Source organism: Halichoerus grypus, chromosome 1 (genome assembly GCF_964656455.1).
Source record: "Halichoerus grypus chromosome 1, mHalGry1.hap1.1, whole genome shotgun sequence".
In the NCBI taxonomy this organism is placed as follows: domain Eukaryota; kingdom Metazoa; phylum Chordata; class Mammalia; order Carnivora; family Phocidae; genus Halichoerus; species Halichoerus grypus.
The window spans coordinates 11180764-11203055 of NC_135712.1; the positions used below are offsets into that span (position 1 = coordinate 11180764).

The 22292-nt window shown below is 44.8% G+C and overlaps 1 protein-coding gene and 1 long non-coding RNA gene across 3 annotated transcripts in view; both read left to right on the forward strand.

The window, feature by feature from the left end:
* Positions 1-22292, forward strand: part of RCAN1 (regulator of calcineurin 1) — a 94747-nt gene that overhangs the window by 4118 nt on the left and 68337 nt on the right. The window lies entirely within an intron of this gene.
* Positions 3949-8309, forward strand: LOC144379627 (uncharacterized). Its single transcript, XR_013442939.1, has 2 exons — positions 3949-5215; positions 6655-8309. It is a non-coding gene; the product is annotated as an uncharacterized LOC144379627 (long non-coding RNA).

The following is a 22292-nucleotide window of genomic DNA, read 5'->3' on the forward strand; positions in this document are numbered from 1 at the left end:
ACCAATTCATTTGGGAATTTATGTCAGAAGTCTTTTTCTAACCGTAACAGTTAGGTGTGATAGGTAAAGTTTGTCAGCCAGGTCATCGTCAGTGCTGTAAATAATTTACAATAAATGTGTTCGTTAAATGCTTGTCTAAAAAACAACTGAAACTGTATCATCATTAATTTCAAGTAGTATTACTAGAGAGATTCACGCCATTACAAATGAGTGACAACTTTTATTAAAAGAGGATCATTTTCGGGGCATCTGGGCAGCTCAGTAGGTTAAGTGTTTGACTCTTGATTTCAGCTCAGACCGTGATCTCAGGGTCCTGAGATCAAGCCCCATGTCGGGCTCTGCGCTGGGCGTGGAACCTGCTTAAGATTCTCTCCCTCTCCCTCTGCCCCTCCCCACCCCTCTCTCTCCCTCTCTAAAAAAAAAAAAGAAAAAGATTATTCTCTCTTGTACAAATATTAGCTTAGCATATCCCATTACTGTTCTGTTTTTGCGAACCTTTTTTTTTTTTCCTGATTAAGCAAAACAGTGCTTTGAACCAGTAATTGCATGCGCTTTGGCTCATTGGCGGTGGTCCGTTGGTTCCCTAGAATAACCCCATTTATTCAGTCCTCATCAAGCTCACCAGAAACTTAGGAGTTCTCGAATAATATTCTGTGAGTTTCCAGACAGCGAGCATAGTTCCATAGGGTAATAGAAACAAACACCACTTTTCCTGTTGTCTGAAACATGAATGCGTATTTGACTGATAGAGCTTTGCCCGAAGGCTAAGTCAGAAAATATTAATCATCAGAACATTTACTCTTCTCTAGTGAATAAACTCACTTTCCCTAAGACAAATGTCCACTTAAGATTTGTGATACTGACATGCTTTTCTTTTAGTAGCAGGAAATATTCTGAGAGTCATAAAAGGAGTTTGAGTGGTGGCTTTGAATTCTTTGTATCAGGGAGGACCCCAAGTCCCATCGCACCTTAGCTGCACATGAGAGTCCCTGGAGAGATTTAAAAATCGTCCAGGCTCCGGGCCACCCTGACCAGCTGCAGTCTCAGGGGCTGGGAACCGCCTGGAAAGAGTTGCCTAAAAATCTCCCCCAGGCGATTCTAATTGCGAGTCAAGGATGAGGACCATTGTTTTACCTGGAAGGGGTTTTGCCTGACCAGAGGCCTTGTTGTGCCGTGAAAATATCATTGAATAATTGGTCATTGGGTTCCATTTTGAGCCAGATCTGTGCCTTGATTTCCTCCGAGTCTAAAATAGAGGCAGGCTCTTGGTCTGGCGCCTCCCTCCTCTGAGTGGTGTTTGACCTTGTAGCTGGAAAGCTGGATGATTGGCTGTCAGCCCTGGAGCCCTCGCCTTTGGGAGGTGACATATGAGATAAGAGCCTGTACTTTAACATGGGGTTGCCTCCCGGGGCCTTCCTACACATCCCCTCCCGCATCCCCTCCCGCTGCTGCTCAGTCTCCAGCCAAATGGCAGATCCTGGGCTGGTCCTCCCTAAACTCCTGCTTTGGTAGACAAGACACCATCCAGCAGTAATTGATGACTGAGATGTTTTTGAGGTCCAGGGTAGCAGGGCTGGTATGCATCGTTTCTGCTCATAAGATTGTAGGTACTTGGCGGTGTTTCTGCCTGTCCCTGTTCCAAGTCAGTCTGTGGCCGCGTGTTGGAAGATGGGACATTCCAGCAGATCCGTAGCAGGCAGGGTCTACGGCGGTATAAACTCCAGGCGCTTGCAGGCCTTTTTACCTTTCGCCCTAGTGTCATGGGCGTGTGGTTTCTCCAACTGAAACTATGCCTAAAGTTGCCCCTGAAGCCCCCTGAAGAGTAGAGAGGCGGTAAACCGATGTGGTATGGTTTGATTTACTTGGAAGAGTCCAGAATGTCGTATGTTAAAAAAAAAAACCCAAAACCTACGTGTTATATACGTGCAAAGTTTATTTGAGAATTTATCCACTATTTCCCTAATTTTAGAATTTCTGACGCTTACATAAGTCATGATTCTTCATATCCGTGAGCTCCCTTTGATCCCTCCCCAGCACTCCCTGCGTGAGCAAGTGTGTGGTTCCCTTTCAGCTCCAGCCACCGCCACCACCACGCATCGCCACAGCATTTTTCCTCAGCAGCAGAAGCTTCAAATGTCATTGCCCGTAGCTGCAGGCTTTCCGAGCCCCAAGACATTACATCAGAGAACAAAAAACAAATCGGCTTTGTGATAGAACAAAAGAGCTAAAGCAGAGGCTGCAGGTTCCCATTCCTGTGTTGATATTTCAGGCTGTAGTCTTCCTCTCTTTCCTTTTAAAAAATGTAATCAGATGGTCGAGTCCCCACTTTGCGTCTGTGTCACTTGAGGGGGGCCCGTTGGCCCTGGTCCGTGACTGCAGGACTCCAGCAGTGGGGAGGGGGGGTGGCAGAGAGAGACCCCCTCGGCATGCATGTTCTACACCCCATTGTCAGGACACACGCCAGGGGCGGTGGGGGAGTGCCAGTCCTTTGAAATACAATTCAGTGGTGAGAATTTTTTTCTTTTGTAAATACTAATCACCACCCAAAATGTGGGGATGCGTAAAAAGAGCTCTTCTGCCCTCATGGGGCAAAACAGATACGCTTTTAGGGGCACCTGGGTGGCTCAGTCGTTAAGCGTCTGCCTCCGGCTCAGGTCATGATCCCAGGATCCTGGGATCGAGCCCCGCATCGGGCTCCCTGCTCGGCGGGAAGCCTGCTTCTCCCTCTCTCGCTCCCCCCTGCTTGTGTTCCCTCTCTCGCTGTGTCTCTCTCTGTCAAATAAATAAATAAAATCTTAAAAAAAAAAAAAAAAAACAGATACGCTTTTAAAACATAACATTAGGAAAATATTAATTACCTTGACTCAAAGTTTGATGTTGGGGGAAGGGTTGGCTTCGTGTATGGATGTCAATCATTGTCGAAACCCTTTGCTCTATTTGATTTAGTTGGCACAGAGTGTTTTAATTAATTTATTTTTAACCTCAGGAGATTTATTTATTTATTTATTTATTTATTTAAAAAGATTTTTATTTATTTATTTGACAGAGAAGGAGATAGTGAGAGCAGGAACACAAGCAGGGGGAGTGGGAGAGGGAGAAGCAGGCTTTCCGCCAAGCGGGGAGCCCAATGCGGGGCTCGATCCCAGGATCCCGGGATCATGACCTGAGCCGAAGGCAGTCGCTTAACCGACTGAGCCACCCAGGCGCCCCTAACCTCAGGAGATTTAATTGGGGTTGATGTGCTCCCATTCTCCGTCCAAGTGTGTCCATGAAGAGGCAGTGAGTATAATAGCTAAGGTGTAGATCTTAAGCATACCTGTCCCACGCATGTATACACTGTGAGGCTGAGGAAGCTATTTGACCCCCTGTGCCTTAGTTTCCCTGCCTGTCAAGTGTGGGGGGTGATAATAGAGCATACATATTATGATGTACATAAAGTGCATATTATTATTACATATTATGATGTACATAATAGTGCATACATATTATGATGTACATAAAGCTCACTGACTGGGACAGAGTAAATGTACGATATACGTTAGTGTACTAGTTATCTACTACTGTGCCCCAAACTAACTCAAAACTTAGTAGTTTAAAACAGGAAATGTTATGATCTCCCAGCATCTGAGAATCAGGAATGCAGGGCTGGCTGAGCCTCGAGGCCTCCCTTGTTTCCCTGCCACAGGGACCTCTCTGTAGGGCAGTTCCCGACCTGGCTGCTGGCTTCCCTCAGAGCGAGTGAGGAAGGACATGTGAGGGGCATGGGATTCACAGTCTTTTTGTACCCCGATCTCAGAGGGAGATCCCGCCCCGTGGGCTCCATTCACGAGAAGTGAGGGGCGGGGGGAAGTGAGGGGCGGGGGGAAGTGAGGGGCGGGGGGCGTACAGCAGGACAGGACCCCGGGAGGTGGTCCCCGGGGCCATCTCAGGCTGCCGGCCGCAGGGGCTATTCATGAGTCCACTTTTTTCTTTATAAATGTTTCTTTATAAACGTTTTTGACTTCCTGGGGCAGCTAACATTCAGAACTGTTCATTAAGGTATTTTCTAATCTGATTTTTTTAGCTTCAGCCCTAGAAAAGTTTTATTCCCCACAGTTTTAGACCCCATCACTGAACCTACAATTCCTCATTGACAGGATTAGAGCTAGGTTATTAAGTTTCTAAAGGAGCAAAAGCTGTTATAGCCACTACGTTTGTGAAGGAGGAGCTTGGGAAACTAGATCCATGTACTTTGGGAAAAGCCTGTATTTTTCCTTTTGGTACTAATTTCAGCAGGTGCAGGATGAAACTCCCAGGTGAGGTCCTGATCAACGCCACAGAATGAGTATTTGAGGTTGGCCTGAATTGAGATTTAAGAGACGAAAATGTTGCTTAATTCAGAGAGCCGAGTCTGGATTCTTTTTTCACTCAACGTAACAGTAGCTTGTTTTCCTTCCCCCCTTGATATTTCTTGTTCAACCTTCTGCTTTATTTTAAAGATAATAAAGTAGTTCCCACCCATTAATGTGAAGGCCTTATGTGTAATCTTCTCTTTTCATCTTCCTATGAGGACTCTATGCAATAGGTATACTCTTACCGTCCCCATTCCATAGATGTGGAAACGGAGGCCAGCAGAGGCCAAGCAGCCTGTCCCGGGCCACAGGGCCAGGAAGTGCCGGCCCTGGGATTCAGACCTCATTTTAGCCAACTCCAGAGCCTGTGCAGTAACCATCTTGCAGTGTGCAGTAATGCACATGAATTTTTCATATCTTTCACATCTTATTGAAACCCCAGGGCAGCTCTGTGAAGAAAGTATTTTTATCCACAGGAAACTGAGGTTCAGATGAGTTACAGCTCTATTCTTCTTTCAGCCATTTATTTATACTTAGCGGATGTAGCTGAGTGCTTGCGGTACATCAGTGACAGCCCTGGCCATATTTTGTGCTCTAGCAGAAGGCAGGGCCAGGGCGCTGGAGCCGGGTAGACCTGGATTGGAATCCTGACTCCATCGCTTCACTCACTCACTCATTCACTCACTCATTCATTCATTTGTTCATTCATTCATTCAACCAGTATTTACTGGGTGCCTTCTCTGAGCACTGTGCTGGCTGCAGGACCAGCCACGGGATCCCAGGTGAGTCTGTCACCCTCCCCAGGCCCGGCCTTCCCAGCTGCAGAAGGAAGACAGTGACCCCTACCCCACAGTCACCGTGAAGTCAGCACAAGGGGGCGCGTGGTGAGTGACAGACACCATCCCTCCCTTCATGGGGCTCACAAGCTAGCAGCAAAGACACGAAATTACATTTTTAAAGTTGTGTGTGTTATGGTACATATAACCAAGGAGCTTGGGAGATCCATAAAAAACCATGTGTCCTTGGGCTGGTTGCTCAGCCCGATCTCCGTTGCTTCATCTCTAAAGTGAGCAGGTTGAGTTGGATCATCCCTGTGAGGGCATTTCTGGCTCTCACAACCATGGGCTCTGCACCGTTCCATCAGCGGAACGCAGCCCGTTTGCCCCTTGCTCCTGGGCACCCCCACATGTTAAATCAGACTTTTCCAAGTAGGAAGTTGCTCCAGAAGAGAATTTCTCTAACGTGAATCCAGTTCTCTTCCGCCCGACTTTCCAGCCTTCCACCTGTAGGGGAGACAGAACTTGACCTCTGCTCATCCTCGGTTTTCAGCTGCAGCTCCCTAACAAAAAGATTAACAAGAGAAAAACAGTTATTAAAGTGTGCAGTGCACATCACAAGGGAGAAACCTCAGGGAGATGTAACTCAGCTTATAAGTCCTCTTGAACAAAGGACAACACTTCTGTCGAGGGACAACAGGGCAGAAAAAAGCCATCTCTGGCTTCCAAGGGCAGCGAAGTGCAGGAAGGTAAATGTGTGGGAGGAAGCTAATGGAGGAAGATTGTTTGCAGGTTCCTCTGGTGCCTTCTCTGGGCTGATAGGAGTCTAGGGTCCTCTCCAGTAAAAGGAGAATTTATATCCTGGCTTTAGGCAGAAAAAGGGGGAGAAGATAGTTTTGTTTTTTGTTTTTTTGTTTTTTGTTTTTTTTCTGCCTGTGCTCTTAATTGCCTTCAGCTCAAAATAACTTTTATATCAACGAGGGGTATTTTGGGGTGGCATATTCTGGTTCCTTCACACCCATACGCCTGCCTCCTGTCCTGCACTGGTCAGCAGGAGGCCTGTCTGCTAGTTTGTAGCTGAAGAGAAAGTATATTTCAGCCCCTTGGAAATTTCTGTAGAACCAACCTGAAAAGAAACCCGTGTCAGAGAGCATTTTACTGACTCCAGCACCGATTCTGTCCCGTTAGCATTTGAGGCTTTGCCGAACATAGCCTCCCAAAGCCAGAACACTCATATGAAATGTGTTTTTAAAAAGTCTCTTGTTTACTGGGGACTTTTCCAAATCCCCTGATGGCTACTACTTATTGATAAGGTGACGGTATATCCCATTTGCATGTCCGATCTATGCCTGTCATCCCAGGAAAGTTATTAGTAGTACCCCCTTTGACCCTTAAGTTTGGATGATAAATTATATAATCAGTAATTTATATAATTAGTGATTAGCCCCCGATTTATTTGGCACCATTAGTGCCAAATATTTTTGTGTACATCATTTAATCCTTCTTACAACCTTCTAAGATAAATACCATATTTGCCTATTTTATAGAAGAAGAAGGCTTCTTCCCCCTTTGCAAAACTACTCATCACATAGAATCCATTGCAACTGGGCCTCTGTGGGCACAGAACCAGGGCACGAAGGGCCCTGGGGCGCACACCTTGCATTTCTCCAAGGAGGAATCAAGGCTCAGCGAGGGGATGATGTGTCCTCAGGGGTGCTCCCTGAATACTGGCTAGCGCTAGAACAGGTCTCCCTGCCCCCTGGTTTTTATGCTGCTCATTTAATTCTCTGCGAAATAATGTCCTCCGCACTCCCACTCCCGCCCCACCTAGAAGAACCCAGAGCGTGCAAATAATGAGGAGGACAGCTAGAGTCAAGTCAGCCAGGACAGGCAAAACTGTCCCCGTGCCACTGTTAGGGGACTGCACAGAGAGAGGCAGAGTGAGCTTGGCCCCAGAGCCGATCCAAAATACCAGCACTGGCCACCAGGGGGCAGTAACCTCGCGTGTGTTGCGTGGTGGAGCCGGACTCTGATCAGACTTTAATTCAGGCATCCACAGAAGGTGCGTTTTCATCAGGAAGCAGTCACGCCTGTGCTGCGAAAGAAGCTATTTGAAGATAAGTTTGTAGTTGAAACTTTCAAGTGGAAAGACACCTCCTCCGCTTCCCATGGAAGACCAAGGTTGTGGGAGAGCCACCTCCGGAGGAGCCCCTTCCTTGCTGCTGGGCGACACCGCCGCCTTTGGAACAGGAAACACTCGGTCCTGTGTTCACCTACAGCCATGGTCTTCCTCCTCCAGCCACGCCTGGCCCCCGTTTGTGACTTCCTCTGTCCCATGCTCCGCTTTGCAGTGTGTTGGGACTGTGACTCCAATTATCAGCATAAAGAAATACAAAGGGAACTCACTCAGATGAAACAAACGCTATTTCAGAGATAGTGGGAGTTTTCTGAGCTGGTTACTACATAGACTATTTTTTTATTTTATTGTTATTTTTTTTTTTTTTTTTGAGAGAGAGAGCGGGAGAGAGAATCTTAAGCAGGCTCCACGCCCAGCACGGAGCCGGACGCGGGGCTCGATCTCATAACCCAGAGATCATGACCTGAGTTTAAATCAAGAGTTGGACACTTAACTGACTGAGCCACCCAGGTGCCCCTACATAGACTACTTGTAAAAGGTAAAGCAGATAGGTCCCCAGACCTGCATGGTGGGAAGTGTTCTCTCACATTGGAGAGCCTGTCCTGGATGAGTCCAGAATTACCCACCGCTCAGGCCATGTGGTGACAGTGTTCTGGGCTGGAGTGGGGACTCCCGGGAACTCGGGCAGATCTTGGCTGTGCCTGCACACCCACCTTTGTGTCCTAAGCTGCAGATCTCGGACAGTGATGGAGACCATCTCAGGTCTGGGTCAGTACTCTGTAAACTCTTTTGCAGCCCCTAAAAACAGACCACCCATCAGAAAAATCTGCGAGGTTATCTACAGTTGAACGGTCTGGAAGACAGTTGCAGACGTCTGGCAACATCAGGCTTGGTTTGTATCTGTATCTCTCTTTCTAGCAGAGCTGAATCTAAGATGTAGCCTTCCAGCTCAACCACCTGTTTATCCCAACACGATATTTGCAGAACATTTTCATTTTTAAAATAAATTCTGAATCTGTGTATTTCTTTGAAGTGGTCAATAAATTTGCAGGACTAACACTTTGACCCTAATTTGCTCTGTTTTGTCAAATATTTATTCTTGATGTATATTGGGAAAGACTGTTACTCAACAAGATGCATTGTAACCTCCACATTTTGAGTATTTCCGTTCCGTAAAGCAAGCTGGGGAAAATGACCTGGTTCTCAGCACAGTGAGTCGGCCCTAGCCTGTGGCGTGAGCGAGGTGGGGTGGCAGGTAGGGAGGTTGTATGCTGGGGGATGACTCCCTGCCCTTGCTGGAGCGGGTTTTTGTGCAGAGGACAGAATGGAGCATCCCATGCTGGAATGAAGCCATACAGCGGGCCACCCCCTAGGCTGTGGCTGAGCTTTTGAACTTCCTCTTCAACCTGTGAACGGAGGATGAGGTGGTGCGTTCACTTTTCCTGGATGCTGTGAGGATTAAACCCAGCAAGGCAGTGTCTGGGGTGGCATCTGATGGCAGGAGATACTCCAAAATATGTGTGTAGTCTTTATTCAGGACCCCGTTTTAACAGCAATGAATATATCATTAGATGATGTTGTATATTGGGTTGCCATTTAGTTTTTGTTTGTTCATTTATTACCTTTTCCTCCTTCCTTTTCTCTGCTGGATAGCATGGGGGCCACCTTGGCAGGATCACCTACTTGCAGGTTCCCCTGCTACTTATCATTCATCTTACTTGTATGGCTCATCCCCATAAGTGCCCACCCTCTTTTATGGACAGATACATACCGTGCTTTGGTGCCGTACATGGTAAAAGGTGGTACGATGGTGAGGTTAGGAGGGTGAGCCCCAAAGCCAAGTCAGCCTGAATTCAAATCCCAGCTCTATCGGCAACTGCCATGTGACCTTGGGCAAGTAACTTTTCTGTGCTTTGGTCTCTTTGTTTTTAAACTGGGTAATCGAAGTACCCACCTCACGGGGTTGTGAACATAGGGAACAAGGGCAGGCCACCCCAAAATGTACCACTTTGGCATGTGGGTTATTTTAAATAGAAGTTATTTAAGAGCCAGCCTGTGCAGGAAGGACACTCCTACTCCCCTCTGTCCCCCTGAAAGCGGGAAATAAGCCTCCCTGCAGAAGGTACCCTCCCTGTACCAGGAGGTGAAGAGACAGCCTTATCACCAGAAATGAATTCAGGGCCAAGAAAGCTATATAAATAACCCTGTTGCTTTTTACTAGCTTACTACCCCAGCCCAAATTCTGATTAGAACTCCTTACTAATTGAAGCCCCCAAACTTAAGTCTTCTTTGTCCTGTCAATTCCTTACGGATTTATTGTCTCTTTGTCTAAAAAGTATAAAAACTGTCTTTTTCCTTGGTCATTTCTTTGGTCAGTTTCATTATCGGGCCTCCGTGCACACATAATAAAACTTCATGGTTTTTAAAATTTTTTCTCCTGTTAATCTATCTCACGTCAGCTTAATTTTTAGTCCTGCTGGAAGACCTTAAAAGGTAGAGGAAGAATTTTTCCTTCCCTAAATAAGGATGAGAGAAGAGCATATAAATTGTTAACCTTAAAAATAAAACTGTCAGTATTATATGTCAACTGTACTTCAATTTAAAAAATAAACAGTAGTCTCTAGGTAACTAAAAATAAATAAAGCAAAATAAAGCTATTAGTTATTTTACCAGCAAAAATGGGTTTATACAGGAATAACAGAATTGCAATCCCAGACAAGCTATGGCAAAACTACAGGCAAGTCTGATAAAGCAGAGGAATCCTCTTTTACAGAAGAAAGGGGGAGTTTGGGAGGGCCGTGTAAACAAAAAAATCCATTGGCCTGAACTGGGAGTTCAAGTGTACTGGCTTCTCATTGGCTGGGCTGTGACTGTCCCTCATTGGCTGGGCTGTGACTGTCCCTCATTGGCTGGGCTGTGACTGTCTCTCATTGGCTGAGCTGTGACTGTCCCTCATTGGCTGGGCTGTGACTGTCCCTCATTGGCTGGGCTGTGACTGTCTCTCATTGGCTGGGCTGTGACTGTCTCTCATTGGCTGAGCTGTTGCTGGGAGAGGAGAAAACCCTTCCTCCTCCTATGGGGTGATCAAGTAGTATCCTTGTGCAAGGTACCTCGCTCCCTGCAACTGACAAGAGGCAGGGTGTTAGCTCCCCGTACTTCTGGCTTCCCGTCTTAGTGAGGTTTTCCTTTATTAATTTTCACAAAATAAGGCGCTAACAATAATACCAGTCTCCAAATAAGTGTTTAGTACTTGTTAGCAATCTCATTAAAATTATTAAAATGCAAATATTAAAGTGTCTGTTGCTCACTGCTGTTTATCCTGTGCCTACAACAGAGCCTGCCACATAGTAGGCACTCAATAAATATTAAGTGCAGCAGTAGAAGTAAAACACATACAAATGTGTTTTAAGTCCATTAAATATTAAGCCTTATTTTCCCAGGAGTTTCCCACACATGTGAGCACATGTATGAAATTAACAGGCTGAGGTGCGGCTGAATGTAGCAAGAGGTGTCATACCAGAATATTACAAATGGCTTGTCAGCACTTGTAAGTGCTTAGATAAAGCATGTTTTCACGTGAAATGAGCGCTGCTACAAAGTTGAAAACAAACCTAAGAAACGAAACACTTTGTAAAAATAATCTCAAAATAAGACAATGGTTGTAAAAACCATTAACTAAAGCATAAAATCATTAATGCTGATGATAAATCCTAGGCTTCCTGGCACAATTAAAAAAAAATTCTGTAATTGAAAAATAAATAGCATATTTGCTGGGGAGGCTTTCTCTCACTCTTGCCATCTATTTCTTCTTTCTTCTTTCCCTTTTCTTCTCTCTCCCTTCTCTTTCATTGTTCTTAGAATGCCCTTGAGGAGACACACACGTCTTTTCAGAAATTCACTGACATCTGCTAGATCTCCATTTACTGCACCAGCCAGCCTCTAGCACCCTTGATAGAAGGTGGCTGGTCATTCCTTGCCAAATCTTGTCCCTAAGAAGGCAAAATCAGCTTGTGATCTTATCTCTGAAGGCTGCCCTGGTTTCCATTAGATGGTGCCAGGAAAGATGACCTTCTGTAATGAAATGCATGCTGTCTGCTTAGTACTCAGTGGCCTGCTGTGCTTTTAATTAAATGAACCAATCTTTGAAAACTTTATTGTTATCCCCATAGCAGCATGTCACCCACCAGTGTGTCCCCAGTTCCAGTAATTCCAGATGATTCCATCATAGGGCCGCAGCAGTGGGGACCCAAGGTTGGGCTTTAGCAGTGTGGGATCTGGGCTCATACTTCTTAGAGCCAGTTCTCTGTGCTTCTGGTCTAGGATAACTCACCCCTTGTCCTTCTAGGCAGAGAGCACTGCTATTATAAGCTGGCTTTAGCAAAGAGTTTACATACCATTGTGTGAGGTCCACAGTGTGCTGGTGGAACGGTATTTAATGGCATTAGGGAGAACTTTCTGAAGAGCACAACTCATAATAAGTACATTTGCTGAGTGCCAACCATGGCTTATTACATTTGCCTAGATTGCTGTTTGATTTGAAGAGTAATTCATTCTAAAAGTAATATTTAGGGGCGCCTGGGTGACTCAGTCGGTTGGGCGTTTGCCTTTTTCTCGGGTCATGATCTCAGGGTCCTGGGATCAAGCCCTGTGTTGGGATCCCTGCTCAGCAGGGAGTCTGCTTCTCCTTCTCCCTCCACCTCTCCCCCTGCTCATGCTCTCTCTTTCTCATAAATAAATAGAATCTTTTAAAATAAATAAATGTAATATTTGGTTGTCAAAATGAATAAAAGCATTTACTAAAAATTCCCCATCCTCTTCTCTCAACCTGTTTGTTAGAAATATCCTCTGTTGAGTTTTATGTGTACTGTTTCATGCATATTCTATGCATGTATAAACATGTATGTGGTGTATATAAAGAGATAAATGCAGCTAAATATATACCATGTATATATATTTATATAGTATCGTACTATATATGCTCTCTTGCCACTTATCTTTTTAAAATATTTTGGACATCTTTCCAATAATTCCGTGCATTTCTTTTGATGACTACATGGCATTTCATTATAAGAATGTAACATTTAACCAGCAATTTCTACTGATAGACATTTAGGTTGTTTTCTGGGGTTTTTTTTTCCCGCATTATAAACATTATTGCAAGCAGCTCCTTATGTATATATATATTGGTTTACTTCTGTAAATACGTATGTGAGTTAGATTTCTAGAAGTAGAATTTCTGAATCAGAGGGTATAGGGATTTTACATATTGATAGATCCTGCCAATTTGCTCTCCAAAATGTTTATACGAATATATATTACCTCCTGCATAAAACTTCCTCTTTCCCCACATTCTTGCCAACAACGGTGATTATAAATCCTTTTGGATCATTGCCAAGATCATTCAGAGGTGAAAAATAGTATCTTTTTGTTTGAATTTGTTTTTCCTTAATTTGGAACAAGGTTGACCATCTTTTATGCTTATTGATCATTTGTTGATTTTGTTGTTTTGTTTTTGTTGTAGTTGTTGTTCCTGTAAATTGATTGTTTATATCTTTTGCTACTTTTCTGGTATGTTTCTGGACTGTACTTATGCATCTGGAAGAATTTCCTGTATATGAAAGGAACTGGTATTTTATCACATATATTGCAGACATTTCCCCCAGTTTGCCATTTGACTTTATGTAGTTTTTATCCCACAGTAATTTTTACTCTTTTTATTTGTAATAGAGATGTAGGAATTTTGCCTTTTGGTCTTCTGGGTTTGTTTCATGCCTACAGAGTCCTTTCCTGGGCCAAGATGTATAGGAGTATGTTTTTTTCTAGTACTTTAATGTTTTATTTTTGATGTTTGCCTTTAATTCTTTTTTTTTTTTTTTTTTTTTTTTTTGCCTTTAATTCATTGGCCATTTTGGTATAAGGAGTAAGATAGGCTTCTGATTTTCTTTTTTGCATGTTACCTGTGAGTTCCAAATCGTATAGATTTGAAATATACCCAGGTGGCCAAATGTACTGGAATCAGGGCTCTGCTGTGAATCTTTTTGTCCATTTCGGAACCAGTTTCGTGCTACTGTGCTGACTGCGGCCTTGCATGGTGGCCCTTGTGTAACAATCCATGCGACTGTTCCCCCCCCCCCCCCCCCGTTCTTCTCTTCCAGTATTTATTTTCCTGGCCAGTTTCATTTGCTTATTCTTCTCCGCAAACTTTAGAAGCATTCACTCTGTCATGTTCAAACTATCCTCCACCCCCTACGAATAACGACATAAGAAATGCAACAACCAAACCTGTTGGTATTTTGTGAGATTGCTTTGGGTTTATAGTTACTTAGGGAATATTGGCATCTTTAAATATTATGTTTCAATAATGTTCTACTTATTTGGGCCATCTTTATGCCACCAATATATGCCAGTGTCTTTGTATAGATCCTGTCTATTGTCTTTAGTTTGTATTCATGTTTTAGATTCTTAGGTATACATATTTTTATGTAAACTTAAGAAATGTGTTAAAATATGAGCTTGCTTTTTCTATTATACTGACTTTTACTTTCATATAAAGAAAATTCTTGTTTCTATGTATTAACTTTGTAACCACCCACCGTACTAAAGTCTCTTACAGTTTCTAAGAGGGGTTCAGTTGATTGTTTTGCATTTGTCAGGTATAAAATCATATCATCTGCAAATAGTGATGATTTGCCATCTTCTTTGCAACACTTTGTGTTTTATTCTCTTAGCCACATGGCACTTGAACAATAATTATATGGTGCCAGATGGCATCCTTATCTTGTATCCACCTTCTAAGGGGAGCGTGCTCGTGTTTTTACCATTGACCGTCACCTTGGTGTGGCGGTATGGCATTTTAACTTACCTGCAGGTATCTAACAAATGGTTGCATACAGAAAACACATCGAGCACTCTTGTTGCTTTTAAGTAGACTCTAATCTCGCACTCAATTCTCCTTTTCAAGAAGTGACCTGAAGGATGTTCTATGAACCGTGTGTCTCCGCCTCCCCAGTCTCGACACTGCCCAGTGGGACTCTGTGTTGATGGAAAGGTTCTTTATCTCTCCTGCTCAGTACAACAGCCACTGAGCCAGTGAGCATTTGAAATATGGTGGATATGAACAAGGAGCTGAATGTTTAATTTCATTTCACTTTAATTACTGTAAATTATCACATGCTGTGGAGCGCTTAAAATGTGGCTGGTGCTACCAAGGAACTGGATTTCTTATTTTAAGTTGAAGTAACTTTAATTGAAATAGCCACATGTGGCTAGTGGCTGCAGAATCGGGCAGCATGGTTCGGCCTTCATATCATGCAAGGATAGGACACGAGCTCTAGAAACCCCCTGGTGGCCCCTTGGTGTGCTCGGAGAGGTTGGGATTGGCCCCAAATCACACAGCAAGTTCACGACTAACCTGTAGTGAGATGCCCAGCCAGGCTCCTTGTTCTCGTCTGCAGCTTGTCCCACTATGCCTGATCCTCCCCTTCCTCCTCACTTCCTGTTTCCCTCCTTGAAGTGACAACCACCTCCGGGTGTGTGCAGACCAATGAGCAGTCACTAAACACGCCTTAGCCCCACCGACTTCATCACCAGGTGGGTTGACCGTGGGGCCTGTGCCGTTGGTGAGTTTTCAGCTGAGCTTCCTTGCTCTGTTCTGCAAGGGGAGCAGGTACTGCAGGGGACCTGGAGCCCGTCCCTGGCTGTCCAGGGCCCATGCCTGGCCTCTCTGCAGGCGGGCTTGAAAGCACCACTAGGCACTGTGTTCTAGCCTCCTCAGGAAGTGCTAGTCCTGTGCCCTTTGGGTCCAAATGTATTTTCTAGTCTTTTTCCTCCAAGAGGGTAAACATCTGCGCCTCCAGCAAGACAGCAGAATGTTGCTTCTACCCCCATGACTAATCTAAACCTGAAGGGAACTCATGTCGGCTGAGTTGGAGAGTTGGAGAGTTGGAGAAGAGTATAAAGAAAGGACAGCCAGGGCGCCTGGGTGGCTCAGTCGGTTAAATGTCTGACTCTTGATTTCGGCTCAGGTCATGATCTCAGGGTTGTGGGATCGACCCCTCTGTGCTCAGCGGGGAGTCTGCTTGAGATTTTTCTCCCTCTTCCCCTCCCCGCACTTGCTCACAGGTGCGCTCTCTCTCTGTCTCTCTCTCTGAAAAAAAAAAAAAAAAAAAAGGCAGAGCCTCCAGGAGGGCCCTGGGCCTGGGGCTCCAGCATCGGGTTGGGTGTCCCGGTGATGAAGAAGCCACGGCAATGCTCACAAGTCATTGGGAACTTTCCGACTCTAACCAACCCTGTCCCTCTTACCCCAGGGCTTTCCTGGGCAGTCCCTTGGGGCCACCGCTGGCATTCTCCTTGACTTTCCCTTACCGCCAGCCAGTCAATCCCATGAAGCAGGAGTGACCGACCCCACAAAGAACACTTTGCTTTGCAGCCAGGCAGTCTTCCGTGAACGTGAAGACCCTGTGAGGTACACACTGTCGCACTGTCATTCGAGGCTCCCCCAAAGGGGTAGTTCTCAGCTCCTCTTCAGGAAACATTCTCTTTTATAGCTGTGTCTCTGACTGCAACATCCTATCTTCCCACATGCTTATTTACTGGTCCTGTTTCCTCTGGACAGGTCATATCCTTTGCCTGATTCAGTGAGCAGACTGTTTATTTTAGGTAGGTCTCATTTCCTACCGAAGGGTCAGGGCAGAAATTCCTCTGATCTTATCAACCAATATGTAACATTTTGGTACCTTTTCAGTGTTGCAGTAATTCTGAAAATAATCACTTGCCCATTATGCTGAATGAGAGCATAAGAATACAGATAGCAGCTATCACCCAGCCCTCCAGCCTCAGAACAAAAAACAGGTATAAACAAGCGGTTCTTTCCTACACATGTTTTAACACTGTAAGTCTGCCTGGGGCAGTGGTCACCCAGGGCATAAGTTACTCTTGTAATCTGTGCACCTGCTCCTTGAAGGCAGGACTATCCCTGGTTCGCCCTGTACCCCGACCTGAGACCTGGTATGCAGGAACCCTCTATCAGTGTCTGCCCAAGGAATGACAGTGGGCAGCTCACGTATATTTGGTGGGAAGGGAGACCCAGGAAGCCAGAACCTACGTAGCCCAGAACTTTCATGAAGAGAATGCCCACAACAGTTTTCTTCTGTTTTTCTAGACCTTCTACTAAACCTATTTGCTGTTCTGGAAACTGTGCATATCCTTTGTCCATGCTTCGCTCAGCAGCCAGAGGGCTCCTCAGCCCCACCGCATAACCCTTGGGGCCCCTTGCCTCCATCTCTTGGAGGCTCGGTGTCCTCACCTAGAAAGCCGGCATGGTTGTTGCATTTCAGGCTTCCTCAGGCTCCCTCCCCAGCCTGAGTGGGCTCATCATCCAGGAACACTTCACGTTCTTAGTACACGCAAAAGATAGCAGACATACTCGCTTGGTTAGTGTCCCTTTGAAACATCTCTCAGGGAAGCTCGTGATTGGGGGTGGCACCTCAGCCCACTCATAAGCCAAATCTTCTTCATAACTATTCAATTATTGTTTAATTTGTGACGAGGCACTTAGAGGGTCAGCCAAGGGACAGTGAGCTTCACATATGCTAAAACTAGGTTGTGCCTTGGCTGGCAGTCATAGGCACTTTGCAAGCTCGTGGTTGATGGGTTGAGAGCTAATTAGTATCATGTCAAAACCTGAAATTGCCAGTATCTGAGCATTTTTCACCTAAAGATATTGGTGCTTCACTGTTATGCCTCTGTCTGTGACCGTGTTTCCCATTTAAGACCATCTCCATAACGAAAGCAAGATTGAGAGCATCCTTTGAGGTCCTAGTGTATACAAACTGGGGTCCAATGTTAGTGTAATCTGGGTGAGGGAAGATCTGGCTCATTTCCCAGTGAAGGCCACCAGCGTTTCTCTGTGACACCGCCCAGTGTTGGCGCATAGCCGTGCGCACGGATGGGTCTTCTGTGCCCTGAAGCCCTCGTGACTGCTCAGCCCCCAGGGCCCCATCCTCTGTGTCTCCATGTTTCCATACACACTTAAGAGAAACGGCACTACGATCCATTCCCACGTTCTCCTGGAGCTCCAGTGAGGTCAAGCCATTGAGGCTTTCCTGTACTTGTAGATTGACATCTCCGCATTAATCACTCGAGTATATACAAGTTATATAGGAAAATCTGGTCGTGGACAGATGGCCTCAGCCACGAAGCGTTTTGTTTTGTTTTGTTTTTTTCATGGAATCAGAAAACACAACTAACAGATGATTGGCTTCTGTTCTCTTTTTAAGGCTGCGTAAATCAACGTGGGCCCTTGATAAATGGTTCTATTCTTAGAGACTTTGAATCCTGGTGTCGAACAGTGACAGGCACCTGGATGGCCCCAGAAAGGTGGCTTGGGTGGGAGAGGGGGTCCGGGATTTGTGTGGGTGTGAGGGGACAACTTGTCCCGTTTTACTGACTTGCTGCCTAATCCTAGTGTTGGGGAAGCGGGACTTCCCGCCTCTCCTTGAACCTAATCACCTCCCGACCAGTGTTTGATTCCGGCAGGGATTTAGCCAATGTTTTCTTAGCCAATCAGAGGACAGTGTCGACAGCGTGTGGGCGTGGTTTCGGGCGCCGCCGTCCTGAAAGCAGGAAGCGGGCGACTGACTGCGGAAGGGCGCTCGTGCGCCGTGAACTGGGGTAGTTTCTCAAGTTTTCGGGCCCCCCATCATTTTTCTTTTGTCTAAATAACCCAGAGGAAGATTTGGTAAAGACGGTGGGATCTGAAACTCTGGCAGGGTGTGGGGGTGGGCGCTGCTTTATGACCCCTGATGGCACTTGGGAGCTGGAACCCGGGGCCTGCTGCAGTTTGCTGTGTGACCGCGAATACTGTAATGGGGGCGGGGGGGGGCGGTCCATGACGGCTCGTTCTGTGCGCACGTGTGAAATAATGGCCGTTTTGGTATCAGCCTGACAATCATAGGATCCGGCTTGTGCGGATCTTGAATCCTTTAGATCAGTTAATCAAATTGGCCTTCAGTGGCGGTTTCAAAGACCCAAGCTCTGTGTTTAGTCTTGGAATAGTCGTGTTTGAAGCTCAGCTTTGATTTGCATCCCCTCTCTTCACACCCTCCAGCGTTTCACGCGGTCCTGGAGTTTGCGGGGTCCCTGCAGTAGCTGGCCAGCCCCCGTCCCCTGCCCGCGTGTTCCGTGAGGTCCCACCCCAGGCCTTTCTGCTTGCTCTTCCCTCCTCCTGGCCTAGATTTTGCCCAGAAGGCTATAATAGCCTCCTTTGGGTCGTGGCTCAGATGTCATCTTCCCAGGGAGACGGTCCCTGGCCATCTTAGTTTGGGTGTACCCCCTCCTCTGCACTTTCTGTCCCACGTGCTACGCTGTCGTCCCCCTGGGGCACTTCTCACCACAGGACACACTGTGTACTTTCATTCATTAATTCTCTTCCCTCTCTTCCTTCCAGACTGCGACCTGCACGCCGGCAGTGGTTGGTTTCATTTTTGTTCCCAGAGCTGTGCCTGGTACACAGGAGGGGCCCAAAGAAACATTTATCAAATGAGGGAACGAATCCACGCTGGCGGCGGCTGGGGAGCGTTCTGGAAGTGAGGACTGGACCCACGTTCTCACTTGATTCCATGCTTTTCACCAGGAAATAGCTTTTCTCTAGCAGGTTTCTTTTCTGAACACTGTACAGGCATCGCCGGGACACAGATTATAAAAGTACAGCTTGATGAGTTATGACTAAGTAAAAAGTCCTTATCATTGCCCCCCCAAGTCAAGACAGAGAATGTTACTGTGCCCAGAATTGTCTAGGCCATCCACCTCCAGTCGTTCTGATGCTTTGATTGGCTGGATACACTTTATCTTTCAGCGAGGGCATAGTTTCACTTCTCCGTGAGGTTCCTGGCTTCTCAAGTGTAGAAAGCATGTCTTCTTGTCTTTTTCTGACCTTCCTTCTGTGGCTTTGCACTCAGGGACAGTCACGCTTGTGACAGATCAGCCCTTAGACCTGGCTCCACCTTAGGACAGGGTGTTGGCTAAAATACAGCATCCTGGCCTGGTGGAACCCCATAGGTTCCTGGGTGCTGGCCATTGCTGGGATGGAGGAGCCTCGTGAACGTGGGGCGATGGGTCAGGAGAACATGGAGAAAGTATCAGCTGAAGAGATGTGATTTAGAAAGGGGATTGAGAACATTTTTTCTTAGGTTTCTAGTTCTTCTTCCCTTCCCGATCAGAGTGCTGAAGTTCATACCCTGTGAGGTGTGCTCATTAGACATTCTTTTCTTTATTCAGTCACTTGTTTATCCATCAAATCTGTCCTCCTGGAATGTGCCTTTTCCTGGGAGAGAGAGATACTAGTTATAGATTGTGATTCCTGCCATGAATAAACCAAACAGGAGCCTGATAAACAATAACAGGAAGCACCCAGTGGGGCCCCAGAGGGTCTCTCTGAGGAGGTGACTTTTAAACTGAGGTCTGAGGGCCGCAAAGAGCCAGGTAAGATCCAGGCAGATATGGGGGCTGGTGCAAAGAGTGTTCAACCAGGAAGCCAGCGTGAACAGACAATAGTGAGCAAATGGGAAATGGGTAAGTATTGGAAAGTGTTTACTGGACATCTGTATGAGTCAGGGTTTTCCAAAGAAACAGAACTAAGAGATATAGATAGATAGATACATAGGTACATTGATATATAGATATACAAAGTGAATCCCCTTTCCTATATATATTATATATGTAATATTATATTACATATGAATATATAAGTATATAATATACATATGATATATATAAATACATAGGCTATCTTAGAATTGGTTTTGCTTGCTTGTAACTTAAATACATGGAAACATGTTTTTCATTATTTGTATCTGGTTTCTTTTGTTCAACATTCTGCTTGTGAAATTCATCCATGCTGCATGTGGTATGGTAATCTTCCAGAGAAACAGAACCAATAGGACGTGTGTATTCATAGAGAGAGATTTACTTTAAGGAATTGGCTCACACGATTATGGAGGCTGGCAAATACAAACTCTTCAGGGTGGGCCGGCGGGCTGCAGACCCAAGGAGGAGCCGATGTCATAGTTCAGGTCCAAAGACAATCAGGCTGAAGACTCAAGAGAGACCCAGTGTTGCAGTTCAAGTCTGAAAGCCTTGTGTTGCAGAATTTACTCTTGCTTGGAGTAGGTCAGTCTTTTTGTTCTACTCAGGCCGTCAGCTAATTGGATGAATCTCACCACATTAGGTTGAGCAATTTGCTTATTCAAAGTTCACCAATTTAAATGTTCATCTCATCCAAAAACACCCTGCAGAAGCATTCAGAATAATGTTTGACCACACATCTGGGCACCATGACCCAGCCAAGTGGACACATAAAATTAACCACCACACCCATAATAATAGTTCATCTTCATTGTTGTTTCTATCCTATGATATGAATATAGCACAATTTATTTATTTTTCTATTGTTGATGCCAGTTGAATATTTTCCTGTTGGGGATATTGTAATAATGCCTCTAAAACATTGTCCTACTTGTCTTTCAACATACACGCATTCACATCTCCTTGATCGTGGTGTTCTTTTTTTGTAACTCTAGCTTTGCTTTACGTTATTTTTGTCTATGTTTGTGAGAGACATAGGTCAATAATTTTTCTTTCTTATAATATCCTTGTCAGTTTTTAGGATCAAAGTTATGGTAAAATCATAAAACACGTGGGAGGAGTTGCCCTTTTGTGTGTCTATTGAAGAGTTTATGTAAAATTGATGTTATTTCTTAAATGTTTGGAAGATTTCATTGATCTGTGAGGGCCTGGAGTCTTTTTTTATTTTAAAGATTTATTTATTTATTTATTTATTTATTTATTTGACAGAGACACAGCGAGAGAGGGAACACAGCAGGGAGAGTGGGAGAGGGAGAAGCAGGCTTCCCGCGGAGCAGGGAGCCCAGTGCGGGGCTGGATCTCAGGACCCTGAGATCATGACCCAAGCAGAAGGCAGATGCTTAATGACTGAGCCACCCAGGCACCCTGAGGGCCTGGAGTCTTATTCTGAGAGGGTTTTTAGGTTAGAGATTCAATTTCTTTAATAGATGTAGACTCAATTGATTTCCTCTTGTCGGTTTTGTGAAGTTGCAATTTTCTAGGAATGTTTCCATTTTATTTGAAATGTCAAATATGTTGTCATAAAAATTTTTATCGCATTTTTATAGGCTTTTAAATATCTGTAGGACCTATGGTGCTGTCTCCTTTTTCAACTCTGACAGTGACAACGTGTGCTTTCTTTCCCTTTTTTTCATCTGTCCCATCAAAGGTGTATTGAATTTATTAATGTTTTTAAAGAACCAACACTTGACTGTTAATTTTTTTCTAGTGTATATTTATTTTCTATTTCAATATTTTCTACTCTTCCCTCCCTTCTTTCTTTGGCTTATATTTGTGTTCTGTTTTCTTGCTTTTTGAGATTAATATGAAATCATTGATTTTTAGTTTTTTTCCAATATATGCCTATAAGGCTATAAATTTCCCTCTATGTATGGCTTTTGGCTTTTGTTGCATCTTACAAGTTTTGGTATATCATATCTTTATTACCTTTCACTTCCAGATATATTCTGATGTCCATTGTAATTTCTTCTTTGACCTATGGATTATTTATAAGTGCATTGCTTTGTTTACAAATACTCGGGGATATTCTAGTTATCCTTTATATCATTGATTCCCAGAATAGTTCCTCTGTGTGATCAGAAAACATTCTGTCTCAGGCCCTTGACATTTTTTTCAGACTTGCTTCATGGCTCCACAAAGGGCCAGTTTCATGTATACTGGAAAAGAATGTTTGGGTTTTGTTTGTTTTTGTTTTTTTTTATGATTTTATTTTTAAGTAACCTCAGCACCCGACGTGGGGCTTCAACTCATAACCCTGAGATCAGGAGTCACACACACTACCAACTGAGCTATCCAGGTGTCCGGAAAAGAATGTATATTTTGTAGCTTGTTAGGTGCACTAAATAACAACTTATAGTCAATTGGGTTAAATTTGTCATTTGCATTGTTCAAATCATCTATTGCCTT